Source organism: Phoca vitulina, unplaced genomic scaffold (genome assembly GCF_004348235.1).
Source record: "Phoca vitulina isolate PV1807 unplaced genomic scaffold, GSC_HSeal_1.0 scaffold66, whole genome shotgun sequence".
Classification (NCBI taxonomy): Eukaryota; Metazoa; Chordata; class Mammalia; order Carnivora; family Phocidae; genus Phoca; species Phoca vitulina.
This window is the reverse complement of record NW_022589769.1, coordinates 2,343,794-2,356,992: the sequence shown is the minus strand read 5'-3', so window position 1 is coordinate 2,356,992 and position 13,199 is coordinate 2,343,794. Positions and strand designations below refer to the sequence as shown.

The following is a 13,199-nucleotide window of genomic DNA, read 5'->3' as shown; positions in this document are numbered from 1 at the left end:
CCGGCCTTTTTAATATTCAAACGAAATTACTCTGGGAGCAGAAATTGGTTCAACTTTTTGGAGGGCAACTGGATAATACCTCCCCCAATTTTAAAAGTGCTTACCTTTAAACTCGGGGATTCGACTTCCAGGAATCTGTTCTAGAGAAATGCATGCACAAAAAGGTCTACCTGTTTGTTAAAATAAGTGTGTGGCAGCACTGTAGGGAAAAGCTGCAGAAGGAAGAGGAGCAACGCGATTGCCAATTAACAGGGGACTGGATGAAAAAAGCAAGGTGGATATAGACGTTCTTATTTCAGGAAATCCTCAAGATACCTGCCCCGTGTAACAGAGAGTCACCGGACCACACAGACAGGACAATGACTTGTATATTTAAAAATACACGACCTATATCTATTTATACCTACAAATATGTCTATGTCTTAATCCAAACCTGTCTCCACATACATATGTATGTATCTACGTCCATGGCTTATCCACAGCTACATTTGTATCTGTATCTGTGAATGTATCTATATGCAGATTCGTGTAATAGTCAAGAAAGGAAATATTATTGGGCACTTGGGTGGTTCAGTTGGTTGAGTGTCTGCCTTCCGCTCAGGTCACGATCTTGGGGTCCTGGGATGGAGTCCCACGTCGGGCTCCCTGCTCAGTGCAGAGCCTGCTTCTCCCTCTCCCTCTGCTGCTCCCCTGGCTCGTGCTTTCTCGCTCTCTCAAATAAATAAAATCTGAAAAAGAAAAAAGGAAATACTACCAACAGACAAGGTGAAGGGGCACCTTCCACTTTTGACTCTAAATGTTTCCATGTTATTGTTTTTCATATATTTGAATAATAGTGACATCGTTTTCAAAATTGAGATGACCCTGAGCCCCATCATGCATCCAGGGGAGCAGGTCGTTCTCCCCTGGCCACAGGGTCTCTTGGCCATGATCACACCCAGGAATGTCAGCCCTGGCTGGGGTCACACGGGAGAGACAGAACTGGGAACGGGTGCGGACGGCGGAGGAATCCTGAGGTCTGGCCGCCCCCCAGCCCAGTGCCAGCTGGCCCCTCAGGTGTCCCAGGCACGCAGTGCTCGGAACACAGAGTTACTTTTCCTGCACACTGGAGGCTGCGACCTGGGGTCTTTCCACCACACAGTGCACGCGTGCACACGCAGGCATTCCAGTGCCAGGGCCAGTCTCAGATGCAGACTGCGAGGGAGATACAAGTGCAAGCGGCTCAGCTGGGACAGGATCCCGGGAAACACAGGTGGGGAGAAAAGAAGGAGGGGCAGTCCATGCAGGCTGTGCTTGTCCACAGGTCATGTGGCAGGCAGAGGGGGCTGCACCCCTCCAGGGCCCTCTGGGAGACGGAGCACCCTCCGGGGTATTTATCCAGCAACTCCCATCTAACCCTGCTGGAGGGATGTTCCGTGGGGGCAGACCCCCTTCGAGTCTCCTGTGGCCACTGTCACAAAGTCCCACGAACTGGGGGCTTCAACAGCAGACACTTACTGTCTCCCAGCCTAGAGGCTGGACGTCCCAGATCCAAGTATGGGCAGGGCAGGGGCCTTCTGAGGCTGGGGGGCAGAGGGGAGAATCTGGGGCCGTGCTCACATCTTTGGCGTTCCTTGGCCAGTGAGTGCATCACCCTGATCTCCGCCCTCCCCCCGTTCACACGGCCTTTTTCCTACCTGTGGTCCGCCTCTGTGTCCACATCTCCCGCTGTTATAAAAACACAAATCATGCCGGATTAGGGCGCACACCAGTGACCTCATCTGAACTCGCTATCTGCAAAGTGCCCATTTCCCAGGGGGCTTAGGGCTTCTACATCTTTCGTGGGGGACACAATTCAACTCACAACATACCCCCCAGCACTTCCAGCCATGCCCAGGCCAGTGAGTAAAGCCCTGCGCAGAGTCTCTGTAGCCACAGGTACTCACAGAGAGCGGCCCCTGGGGCCAGGGCCCCCCCCCCCCCCCGTCCTGGGGCAGGACACCAGCAGCTTCCCCACAGCCTCTGAGCTCGCGAGACCTCGGCTCCTGGCTGCACTTGCCGCACCGAGCAAATGGGGTGAAAGCCGAAAAGGCCAGCAAGCCGTCAAGCACGACTACAGGACTAAGTGCCGTGCCTTAAAACGCAAACCCGAGCGCACTCGGGGCGCGGGGCGGCGGGCTCAGCTGCCAGGTGGTGATCTGTGCAGATGAGCCGCCTAATAGCCGGAAGTGCCTCCTAATGGCCCTCCAGATCATTTCATTAAAAGTTGCGATGATGTCTGCAGCTGAAACCGAGTCGTGCTGGGAAGGCCATTAGGTTAATCAAAATATGAGGACAGCTGGCCATCTACTCTCCATTACCAAATTAGGTCCTGCTGCCGACTCAGCAAAACTGAGAGCAGGCCAATGACCCTGGGGGCATTCCGACGGCTCAGAGCACCCCTGACAGCCCATTCGAATTTAAAGGAGGGATATTTTCGCTGTAAGCGAATTGGAAGAGCTCCAAAACAGCCGGTTTCCCACCAAACTACCTGCCAGACTCTAACAGGTGTTCACCTGTCTTTCCCGGGCTGGAACACAAGCTCCATGGGGGACCCCCCCCAGTATCCTAGTTTGCCCAGGACCGAGGAGTGTCTTGGCACCCTGGACATTTGGTCACTCCAGCTGCATGAAAGCAGGGACTCGGTCTGCTTTGTTCACGGCCGTATCCCCAGAGCTCCAGTGCCTGACCCAGAGCAGACCTTATATAAATGTTAATTGAGCAAAACCAGGAACGAACTAATGCATGAACGGGTTTGTCCCCTGTCTGCAATCGATTCAACAGCCTGGAGTATATTCTTCCATGCTTTGCTTTTCTTTATGCACCCCCACCCCACACCACACACACAAATGAGCAAACACATAATATGGAGGCTCTTTTTCCTCGAAAGAAAAAGAAAAAAAAGGAGTCACATCGCAGGCATGAATCAGCAATTTGCTTTATCACTTAACAATATATAGTACATCTCTTAGATCACTACATATAGATCTGCCTAATTCTTTTTACCGGTTCATGATGTTCCACAATACTGAATGTTGCCATAATTTATTCTATGATTCACCTGTTGGTAAAGTTATGTTTCCAATTACCAAACATAACAAAGATATTTTATTGGGCAGACAATGCACCAATAAAATATCTTTGCACACATATTCTAACATTCTGGCCATTTCGTTTGTACCAGATAGTTTCCTAAAGGTCAAGGGGACTGAGCATTTGTAATTTAAACAGACATCAGGGTTGACCTTTGGACAACACAGAGAAAGGTCACGGAACCCATCGCAGCCAGGCTGTGAGGGAAGAAGTCCAGTAGCTGAGTGTGTTGCACACCCATTTCCCCAGCTCTCTCCCAGCTGTGGGATTAATTATTCCCTGGGGATGCAAAGAAACCTACGATGTGGTCTCTGCTCTAGAAAAATCCCATAGGGCAACAGACAGGAGCAGAAAAGGGGAGCTATCATGTGCTTAACTCCCTCGGGGCACCCGGTACTGTTCTAGGAGCTTCCAAGCACCAGATGCTTTGTTCAACCTTCAAACAATTCTGCAGGGCAGGAAAGATGATCTCAATCCTCAGACTACGAGCTTCCTGTGGGCCAGGAAAGGGGAGTGCCTTGCCCAGAGTCAAACAGCCAGCAAGTGAGAAAGCTGGGATTTGAACCTGAGTCTGGCTGACCCTAAAACCACTTTCCACTATTCCACTGGGCTTGACCTTGGCTACCTTAGAATCAACCACAGGTGCTGGTCCCAACCTCAGAGGGCCTGATGAAATTGGTATGGGGTGTGGTTCCCCTCCCCTCCATCAAGGCTTGAAAGCCACAGTGTTCCAGTGGGAGGCCAAGGCTGAAAACAGCTACAGGTGCCCTGTGGTTCAGACTCACCTGGAGGGCTTCCAGGGGTTGGCTGCTAGCCCCCAACTGCAGTGTCTGATGCAGGGTTCCCGGGGGTGGGAGCCAGGATGTGTACATCTGAGCAGCTCCTAGTGATGCTGATGCTGCTGGTCGGAATCCATGCTTTGGAAACACTGCCCTACACCATGGACCCATCTGCGATCTTTCCTCCCTAGCTTGCAAACAGGGACATGAAGAATCACAGGGCAGGCCATATTCAACACCAGCCCTGACAGTGCAGGCAGCTGCTGGGACTTTTCAGATAGTTTTGCCTCTCGGCTTTCTCTGAGGTTTGCAAGGCTAAGAGATTGTCATTGGTGGGTCCTCAGTGCTCACACCGGCCCATCTGACCATTTTCTTTCTGCCTGCTATTTGCCGTGCTTCCTGGGCCGGCCTGTGATTAAAGAAAGCCCTGTCTTTTTTTTCCCCCCACTAATCCCTCCATGAGCACATCCCTACACACCAGAGGGAGTGGTCGCTGGAATTCTGAAACACTGAAACCCCAGGATCACAGCCCCCTGCAGCATGGGCTGTGTCATTTTACTGCATTTCCAGGGCCGGGGGGCTTCTCCTGCGGCTAGCTCCAGGCAGCTCATCCCTGTGCCTCCCTCCGCAAAAAGAGCTGAGATTCAATGGGCAGGAAAGACACTCGGAGGTCATCGGGGCCGCCCCCAGCATGTTCCACCTCCCCGGCAGGGCGCCTCCACACCATACACATCCTGGCTGCCCAGACACGCAGAGGAAAGCGGTCCCCTAGCTCCCCCTGCTGGCTGAGTTGGGAATGGCTGAGAGGCCAGTGCTGCCAGAATTGCAGGAACTTCAAGATCTCCCTGACTCCTCCGGGAAGATGCAAATTCCGCTGGAAGGGGCTTCCGCCTTTCCAGAATTATCTTCAGTACCTCCTGCAACATGCCTGCCGTTCACATACCTATCCCCAACCAATAGCCACAATCCTGTCTCTAAGAGGTAGAAAGACGGTCTCAATCATTCACCAGACGTTGGCTGGGGCTACAAGGAGTCTGCCCTCCTGTGAGGCACCGCGAACATCTTTATGTTACATCTTTATGTTACACTGCACGCGCTTTGGAGAAATTCACAGTCTAACCCGCCGGTCGGCAAACTACAGCCCACCGGCCAAATCTAGCCCCCTGTGTTTCTGGGCAACCCACAAGTATGACTTCTACATTTTTAAATTGTTTTAAAAATCAGGGGCGCCTGGGTGGCTCAGTGGTTAAGCGTCTGCCTTCGGCTCGCGTCATGATCCCAGGGTCCTGGGATCGAGCTTGGCATCGGGCTCCCTGCTCTGGGCTCCCTGCTCCGGGAAGCCTGCTTCTCCCTCTCCCACTCCCCCTGCTTGTGTTCCCTCTCTCGCTGTGTCTCTCTCTGTCAAATAAATAAATAAATAAAATCTTTAAAAAAAAAATCATTTTAAAGATCGAAAGGTGCGGAAGGGAGGCGGGCACCTTCCTGGAAAAGAAGCGGGTTGGCCTCGGCTCAAAAGCAAGCCCGACACCAGAAGTGGGAGATTCCAGAACTGGATGTAAAAACCCTTTCTTCCTGGAGTTTTCTGGACCCAATTAAGATGTTGTACCCAGTCCGGTTACCCTAGTTACAGGCGTCGCAGTTTGTCAAGGAACAGAGAGAAGAGACTCAAGAGGCCTTTTTACCTCAATCATGGAGTCTTCTTCAAAGGGTCTGCTCACCCAGGTTACTCAGTTCTGGAACCTCCTAGATGATCTGGCTGAAAGTAATCCTGAGAGCTACGAGTTCATTCAACAGCAGCTGAAAGAAGGGAAATAGCTCTGTGCCACCCCAGAACCACAGTTCTGTCTACAAACCAAGATCCTGAAACCAAAGGAAAAAGTACTTTTTATTAACCTGTGTCAGTGGAAAAGGATCCCAGCTCCCCAGTCAGCCATTCATCCAGTACCTCTAAGTGTTGGCAGACCAGAAGATATGTCTGAGACATCAGATGTTTATACAGTCATCGATGTTGCCTACAATCCTGATGTTCTCCAGGCAGCAGAAGAGGACCAAGTGAGAAAAGATCAATTAATACGGATGACCATGAAATGCATTGAGGAACAATTCCAGTTCACTCTCTCATACTCTTACAGTATCACTAAATTTAGAATAAAAGGAAACATTCAAAGGATGAAACAAAATCTGATGGGAATGCAAGCTGACCCCACAGATTTAAGAGAGAAAATGAGAAAGGAACTAACCCTTGAACAGGTAAGTAGGACTGTGAGCAATCCAGATCACATTCAGCTTTTATTGCCAAAAGGTGAAGTTTCAAGCAAAACAAGGTGTCTGATTGAGATTTCCAGTACAGAGATCCAGGTAGAGATGAAGGAACCAGCCTATGAATTAAAAATTGTGGCTGACCAGAATGAGAAACCCCTGGAAACTGAAATAAAAGTTGAATTACCTGGTATTAAAAAAAAAAAGAGTACACTTACAATGATGAGAGCACTGAATAATGCATAGAATTGTTGAATCACCATATTGTACACCTGAAACTAAGAGAACACTGTCTGTTCACAATACTGGAATTAAAATTTTAAACTTAATTTAAAAAAATCAAAAGACTATTTCGTGGCCTGTGAAACAAGCTCAGAGAGGTTGCTCAACTTACCCAAGGCCACACAGCCAAGAGGCAGCAGAGCTGGGTTCGAATGCAGATCTGACTCCAAAACTCACGCGTTTCTACTCCCCCAGGTCCCCTCTAGGCTCACAATCTCAGCATCTCCTCCCCCTTGACAGAGGAAAAAATGTGGTTCATGGAGCTCGGGTGACTTGTTCGCATGGTGATCAGCCAGAGTGGTGAGGAGGGATTTGACCCCTGGCATCTGCCTGCAAACACAGTGCTCCATTCTAGACTGCAACTCCTGACTCTGGGTGGGACTGATTCTCTGTAGAGATAACACCCAGTAGTAGCACCGAGAGGGAAGGAAGTAACGGATTCATGTTTTTCTGCAGGGGTCACTCCTGCCGGTCCCATGCTGATGGTTCTTCTGCAAAATGGGTATAACCCTCCCGTGAGAATAAGGCTGCCAGACAGAGGAACCAGGCAGCCCCTCCCACGGCATCCATCCCCCAGAACAACCCTGCTTTCCTGGTACACATATGGAGGAGCCACGTGAGGTTTCCCCTGGAAAATTCAACTGTGCAGTTAAGGAAACAAAGCTTGCAGATGACCACTCGGAGGAAGGCTATGTCATTCTGAGCTGGCCCCAGGTCCCAGGGCTGAGTGAATGGGCTCTGGCTGCCACTGACCCGGCACCTTGAACGGCAGATTTATCCCCTGGAGGCTGGAAGTCCAGGGGCAAGATCCCCACAGGCTGGTTTCTTCTGGGGCGTCTCTCTGTGGCATGGAGACGGCCACACTCCATCTGAGTGTTTCCATGGCGTTCTCCTTCTAGGCACGTTTATGTCCAAATTTCCTCTTCTTATAAGGACACCAGTCATGCTGGATGAAGGCCCACCCCAGTGAAGTACTGTTACTTAATTACTTCTCTAAAAACCCCATCTCCAAATAGAGTATGTTTCAGAGATGCTGGGAGCTCAGACTTCTGCATATGAATGGGGCAAGGGGTGTAGGGGGGACCCAGTGTAGCCCAGAAGAGAGCATTAGGGCACCTGGCTCGTCTGTCTGTCCTGCAGAGTCCTACAAGGAGGGACTACAAGGAGGGGAGAAGGCCCGGAGTCCACTCTGAGGGGAGGGAGGGCTGATAAGGGCTGGAGGAGGGCCCAGCGTGGCTGCCCTGGATCCTCCCAGCCTGCTGGGCACCCAGACTTCAGTGGCCAGGATTTATCACGGCAGTCACCAGGGTAATTGGAGAGAAGCAGGCTGTCAGGGGCAGGACCTGAGGACTAAATTTCAGCAGCGACACCTCCTGCCCGAGCCCCACCATTCTCCATGAGTTATCACCCCGGGACCCCCAGCCCCCACTCTGGGCCCTGCAGAGGTTAGTACTTATCCATCTGAGAGGTTTTTCAAGGTCTCCTGTCTGAGCCGGCTGACCTGGGCACTCGGGGAGGGGGTTGGGAGGAGAGCCTCTGCAACCCTTGCAGGGGTTCGGCCTCCAACTCAGCCTTCCCTGCACAATGCAGCCCCCTGGACGGCCCACCCCAGGCAGTTCTGGTGGCACAGATCTGGGTCTGGGGCCAGGCTACACTTCCCTGTGACCCAGCTCCAAACCGGAGCAGAGAACTTTCCCCTCTCAGAGAACATTCTGGCTTCAGATCCTGCCTAGCTGCCTCTAAGTCCTCTGTCTCTGTCTCTCTCTCATCACAAGCAGGAGCCACGTGAAAAAGTATCTCCAACTCCCATGCTGGCTTCCTATCCTTGCTCTGGACCCCAACGCCGACCCCACGTGGCCTCTCCCTTTTTATCCCCTCCCCCCACCAAGCCGCCACCTCTCAGTCCTGTGGTTTCCATGCCGGGGGCCCTTGCGCCACTGGATTCGAATGGCCCCTCTGGGAAGATACCTCAGCGGAGCCCTTCACCCCGAGGGGTCACCAAGCAGATCTAGGATAGGCGTCAGGCAGAGATGGGGCTGGCATGGGTTGAAGAGTGTGTTCCCCCCCCAAAATCCTCCTCCACCTGGAACCTCAGAATGTGACCTTATCTGGAAATAGCATCTTTCCAGGTGCAGTAGTTCAGACGAGACCGATCGAGGAGAGGCCTAAATCCAATGACTGGTGTCTTTATAAGAGAGAAGCTTGGACACAGACGCGGGGAGTGGGACAGTGGGGCACCTGCAAAGGCAAGACACCCGGGGCTGCCGGGACCAACGAGCCGGCGGGGAGGCATGGAACGGGTTCCCGCTCAGAGTCCTGAGCAGGGACCAGCCCTGTGGACGCACTCGGGCCACCAGACCCATGGAGAGTAAATTCCCGTTGTTTTAAGCCACCCAATGTGTGGTCTTTTGTTAAGGCAGCCCGAAAAAAGGGATGCAGGGCCCACGCGTGGGGGCAACAAGGACACCCCAACAGACCTCCAACAAAGCTAACCTCAGACTTCTGACAGACACGGGGTGGGGAACAGGCCTGGAGAAACTGTCCTGGGGAAACAGGCCTGGAGAAACCGAGAGCCACCAGGAAGAAACTGAGAGCCACCAGGAACCCTCCCTCCAAAACACACACACACACACACAGAGCCGACCCCCACCTCCAACACACACACACACACACACACACACTGAGAGCCACCAGGAACCCCCCCTCCAACACACACACACACAGACACACAATTCAGGGGATCCAGGTGTTCAAACGTGGGGTGCCCCAGGACTTGAGAGCTGGGAGATCTGCACTGGACATACAGACATCTGCTCACTCGTTTAACCTCAGTGTCTTCATCCCTGAAGTGCGGTGTGAGCATTCCCACTACACACGATCAGCGTGCTGGTGCATACCGCACGTGAAGGCTGACCCTCAATCCACAGCCCAGCGTGGGGTAGAGTGGCCCACCCTGCGGGCAGGCAGTAAGGGACCACATTGTCTACACAGAACTTAGAAGCAAGAATAAAACCAACCCCAAGCTGGGCTGCTCTTTATCATCGCCAGGTGAACCCTGCAATCCTCTTCCCCACAAATACCTCTCTTCGGTCTAAGTTCTGAACACCTGTTGCAGTTAGCATTGGGTTTTTGTTGGGGATGAGGGGGAGGTTAAATGTATTACAGAGGTATAATTGATACATAATGTTGTATTAGTTCCAGGTGTATAACATAGTGATTCTACAATTCTATACATTATTCAGTGCTCCTCTGAGTTTTAATGATACATACATAAACTTCAAATCAGCACATTTTTATTACTTACACTGTCATAAACACTGCATTCTCCAGAAGTTAATTCTGAGAATGCCCAGCTATACAGCCAAACAGACCCGGCTCCTGCGTCTGTTTGGAGAGAAAATCCCTGGTGGTTGGGGATCCTCGGCGCTCTGTCTGGGTGCAGTGCGCATCTTCAACACCTGCGTGGTGCTTAGGGTCCCTGCGTGCAAACGGCAGAGTTAACACACTGGCGGGGGGGGGGCACAGCAACAGGGACACAGAGCGGGGGCTGCTCCCACTCTGGCATGCTGTTGGCACATAAAAACTAGGGGGTTTTTATTTGTGTTTACAGCTTAGGACCCCACGAAAGGGTGGGCTCTGTGGGGTGAGCTATTTTTGTTCAGTAAATGCAAATTCCAATTCACACAGGAAACAGTTTAGTGGATTCGATTAACATCTTGAAAATTGAAATGGATGCTTCTCTTTGAGCTGTTAATCCTTTGTTTTTTAAAAGGAAGGAAGCTGGGAGGGGTAATGGCAGGGATGGGCAAAATAGGTGCAGGGGATGAAGAGGGACAAGTTTCCAGTTATAAATGAGTCACAGGGATGAAAAGTGCAGCAGAGAGAATGTAGTCAATAATATTGTAATAACACTATATGGTGACAGATGGCAAATACACTTGTCATGCTGAGCATTTCATAATATACATAAATGTCAAATCTCTATGTTTTGCATCTGAAAGTAATATATGTCAACGGTACTTCAATTAAAAATTTAAATTTTAAATAGATTTTTAATGATAAAAAGAATGGATAAATCAAGTGTTTGGGATTGCTACAGACAACTGCAGATCACTTTGTCAGTAACATAATTAATGCCACTGATTTGCACACTTAAAGTTGGTCAAAATGGTGCATTTTATGTGATACATATTTTATGACAAATATTTAAATGAGTAATGTAATATGCCCAAAACCATCAAATTATACCTTCAGTGGGTGAAGTATATGGTATGTGAACTGTATCTGAATAAAGTTGTCATAAAAAAAAAGTAAGTAAAGGATGCTAAAAATGATCCACTCTGGGTGTCATATAAGCCACATATACCACTGGGTGGTATTATCCCTATTTTATAGAAGAGGAAACAGAGGTTCAGAGAGGTGAAGTGATCTGCTTAAGGTCACACCTTGAGACCAGTGGTTCTCAAGGCAACTGTGTTCCCCCTGGGACAGCCGACAGTATTTGGAGGCATGTGGTATTGTCACAGCTGGGGAGGAGATGCTACTGGCATCTAGTTTTGGGGGGGGGGGCAGGGACACCACGAACACAGAAGCATCCAGCCCTAATGTCAATATTGCTGGAGTCAAGACAGAGAGAGATAAGGAGACAGCGCAGAAACGGGGAGGGACCCAGGGACACACACACAGGGACTGTCCTATCTGGAGTGAATGAAACCAGCAAGGAACTGGGGGGCGTGGAATTTGGCGGGGAAGAGCTCAGTCCAGCGGCCCCACTGGAGCCAAGTTCCAAATTCAACAGCCTAACATTTTAAAGATTTGAGTAATAATAAAAATGTGCTTCAAAAGAATATATTATCTGTGCCCATCCCATAGGCTGGCAGCGTTTGGCCGGAGTGCAGCCGGAGAAGCGAGGGACCCGAGCTCAGCCACCAGTGGGGGCAGGAGAAAAAGTAACCCAGGTGAGCAGCAGGCTTCCACCACCCCTAGGAAAAAAATTTTAAGTCATCTCTAATAAATAAGCCATTGGATTTTGAAAGGGTGCATTTATTCTTTTTCCAAAGGCTTTCAGAGCACCAATTTCTGGTCACAAACTAAGCAGACCCAGATGCAGCCCCAAGGACTCCCCAGAAGGCCTCTTTGCAAATCCCCGATGGCCCCAAGTGCAGGGCTGAGCTCTTCAAGGCCCCAACACCCAGCACAGTTTCCAGGGCAAAGTAGTGCCCAAAAAATGTGCACAATGTTTCCAATGGCTAAACTTGACCTCTTTGTAGGGCCAAGGTTCTTTCAGCAGCCTCTGTCCCTCTCTGCCTTCACCTCATCCTTTCCACTCCCCTGCTCTGTTCCAGCCACACTGGCTTCTATGCTGTCCCTCAAATCCACACTCCTGCCCCAGGGCCTTTGCACTTACTCTGCTTTCACAACTCACTCCCTCCTCCCCTTCAGGTCTTTGTTGGAAGGTCCATTTACAAAATTGCCACTTTCTCTCTTCCCCATTCTTTTTTTTTTTTTGCCTATAGCACTTACGTCTTCCCAACTTGCTAAATAATTCCCTCCTGAACTTGTTCAATGTTTACTTCTAGACTCTAGGGTATCTAGTAAAGGCCCCTGATAAATATGTGTGGAATGAAGGAATGGTCTTTAAGCCTCACAATGACTCTCTGTGACAGTAATATCATCGACACAGTGACTCTCTCTGATAGTAATATCATCGACCCCATTTAAAGACAGGGAAACTGAGACACACAGAGGTCATGTGACTTGCCCAAGGTCACTTAGCTACGAGTTCCAGAGCTGGATTCCAGGTGAGGCAGGTGTCCCTGAGGTCCTCCTTCTCTACCACATGGCTATGCAGCTTCCCAGGCAAAGTCTTTCCTCCGAATCCTGTTCTGTCCCTGGGTCCAGGGGACCCTGGACAGGTTCCCTGTCCTGGACCTGCTACCCCCAGAATGCGGGCCATCTGGACCCGTTCAAAGATCCCTCAGGGATTCCTGCACTAAACATCACATACGATTGCTCTCCTCCTGCATGGATAAATACTGAGCTCAAACTTCTAGAGAGACACCATGTGGAATATGGAAAGCCAGAGAGGGCTGGGAGTAGCCCTAGCCACACAACTGTGGGATCTCCCTTAAAGAGGGTGGATGTGATGGGCTGAACTGGTTGAGACCAAAAAAGATGCTGAGACCCTAACTCTCAGGACTTTACAATGGGACCATATATGGAGCTATCTGACCAACAGAAGGAACCAGGTTAAGATGAGGCCATGAGAGTGGGCCCTAATCCAGGAAGACTGGCATGTTTCTAAAAAGGAGATATTTGCACATAAAGCTGTGCACAGAGAGATGATGATGTGAAGGCCCAGAGAGAAGATACGACCTACCTACGAGCCAAGGATGCCTGAAGCTGCGGAAGTGAGGAGAGGCCTAAGACAGATTCTCCCTCACTTCCCTCGGAAGGAACCAGCCCTGCCAGCACTTTGACTTTGGCCTTCCAGGCTCCAGAACAGTGAGAATAAATGTCTGTTGTTTCAACCAAGCAGTTCATGGTGCTTTGCAGCCGCGGCCTTACCAAACCACTGCAATGCCTAACCAAATAAAGGTGGGGTTCTCTGGAAAGTGTAGGAGAGAGATGGTCACCGAGAGAAGTCACTGCATACACACTAAAGTCCTTTTGAGGCCAACTGTCAACTCGACATGTGATCCTTGAGATGAGGTCCTGTTTCCAGGTGAACTTCAGTTCTAGTCTTGAATCCCGATGGGATGTGTCCTG

General features: G+C 50.5%; 1 pseudogene; it reads left to right on the top strand.

The window, feature by feature from the left end:
* Window positions 1–5,549: 5,549 nt before the first annotated feature.
* LOC116624405 lies at window positions 5,550–6,338 on the top strand (annotated as a pseudogene).
* Window positions 6,339–13,199: the final 6,861 nt, after the last annotated feature.